This window comes from Myotis lucifugus, unplaced genomic scaffold (genome assembly GCF_000147115.1).
Source record: "Myotis lucifugus unplaced genomic scaffold, Myoluc2.0 scaffold_160, whole genome shotgun sequence".
Classification (NCBI taxonomy): domain Eukaryota; kingdom Metazoa; phylum Chordata; class Mammalia; order Chiroptera; family Vespertilionidae; genus Myotis; species Myotis lucifugus.
The window spans coordinates 794282-796578 of NW_005871208.1; positions in this window are offsets into that span (position 1 = coordinate 794282).

Here is a 2297-nt window from a genome sequence, read left to right on the forward strand (position 1 = left end):
CAAATAAACATACCAGCTGGGCAAAGCCAGGTGAGTGCTTGCCTGTGCAGCTTCCAGGTAAGTTCCCCAGCCTGCCTTCCCCCAGGTCCTGTATGGAAATGGCAGGTCTGCTGCTATGTGCCCGATTCCTTGCTGCATTCTTTATCTCTACCCTGTGAGATGGCTATGTTATCATCCTCATGTTTCCAATGAAGAACTGAAGCCCAGAGAAGGTGAGTAACTTCCCTGAAGTTACCCAGTTGCTAATAGTAGAACCAGTTTGTCAATCTCAGGCCTCGTGAACCTGCGTGCTCCTACCACCTCACACTGTTGTCATGAGCCACCCAGGTATGTTTTAGCATTATATATTTTATGAAATACTTTATTTGATTATAAAACAGGAGAGTATATAATAAAGCCAAGTTATACCAAAGTATTTATAGAAGGGAAAGACCTCTGTGGGCTGGAAGCCTTCATGGAAAAACTGGTAACTGAGCCTTTGAAAATTAAAAAAAAAAAAATCCTTCCTGTCCAAATAAATGCATTTCTCCTACACAGGCAAAATATTTTTAAAACGTACTTCAAAAGTTAGATTTCTGGAAAAAGAAAAAGAAGAGGTGGAGGTAGTGGCTTCTTTAAAAAGTCCATCCGGAAGGAACTCCTGGGGTAGGAAGGCGAGGAGGGTGGCAGGGGAGGACAAAGCCAGCCCCATGGCTCTCCTCCTCCTGCCATTTTTTGAAGCCTCAGTTTCTTTATCTCTGTTTTGGCCTAATCCTTGAATATGGAAGAGAAATGTAAAGGTCCTGAGAGGTGATTTTGAGATAAGCCAGAGACCCGGGGGATCATTATGAAGAATGAGAGAAAGGGATTCAGACTTGCAGCAGGAGTTTAGGACAGGTCCAGAAAAAAGGATTTCTGGGGGTTGGCAGGGGCTGGGGAGAGGCGTGTGGCCCCTGGAATGAGGGCTGAGTGGAGATGCGGGACCTGTTTTGGAGAGTTTTGAATGCAGAAGAGATTCTCCGCTGCGTGGGACCTGCTGGGTGCTGGGGATTGGATGGTATGCTCATAATTTAAGGTGGTTACCAAAACGAGCAGTCGCTGGTGGCTGGTGGCTGGTGCCGCAGAGCACAGGACTGGGTCCTGCTGAATGGGTATTTCCCACTGGCCCTGCCTGCCCGGCAGGACAGGAGCAAACAAGGTCACCCCAACTCCTCCTGCCCCCAGCCCCACTGCTCCGGCCTTGACCTGGCCTCCCTGCACCAGCCACGGCGAAGTGGGCAAGTTGCTGGAGAAGGATTTGCTCAGAACAAGATGGTTTTCCCATTTCCAAACAGTGATCCACTCAGGTGGGAGAGAGAAACCTTCCAAGCACTCCCACTGCCAGAAGGTTCTTATAGGGGAACCTGTGCTTGGAGACTATGGTCAGATGGGGGTACCACTCAGGGCTTCCTGCCCACTGGGGTGAGCCTCTGGGTGTTTCTTGCACTAAGTACTCCTGCCATTTGGGGAAGCCAGACTCCAAAAGGAGAGCAAGGAGGAGAATATGCGTGCCTACTGTGTACAAGTCACCTCCACCGCTGTTCAATTCTCCGAAAAACCAGAGAAGGTGGATCATATTAATATCCCCATTTTAAGGTGAGGAAACAGGCTCAGAGTGGCAAAGTGACTTGCCCTAGGCCATACAGTATTATGGGACAGATCAGTGCCTTGCCCCTGCCTTCACTCCCGCCTCGGGAATGCTTCTCTTCAGGAGAAATTTCACCCTCCCAAGAAGTCCTCTTCTCTGCCTTCTGGCTGACTGCCCTGGGTTTTGGGGCTTAACCACTCCCCTGGGCACCCTCCTAGCTGGGTCCGTTGCCATTGGGTGGGCATGCCGGCCAAGCAATGCAGATGAGGGTGCCCAAAGCTCAGAGGGACAGTTCTTGGTCCTCTTAAGCCAGCCTAATTGCTGTGTGATTTTGGGCTGCTGCTAGGCCTCTCTGGGCCTCACTTTTTCCACCTCTTCCTCGGGGGGAAGCCCCAGGTAAATTTATTTATAACTTAGCTGCACGTTTGCTGCTGTGGAAGGTGTTAGCAAGGCCACAGAACCCTCGCCTGAAAAACAGCAGCACCCCCAGGCCAGTTGCGGCGGGGCGGGTTATGTAACCGGGTGCTCAGCGCGCGTGTTGGGGATGGGGGGACGCGGGGCGGGGCGCTCGCGGCTATTCCGGGCGCCGCTATTTTTAGCCCCATTGATGAGGCTGCGTCGGCTGCCGCAGCCGGGATTACCGGAGACGTCAATGCGCGCGCGTAAGATCCCTGCTCCCCCCGGCCCGGGA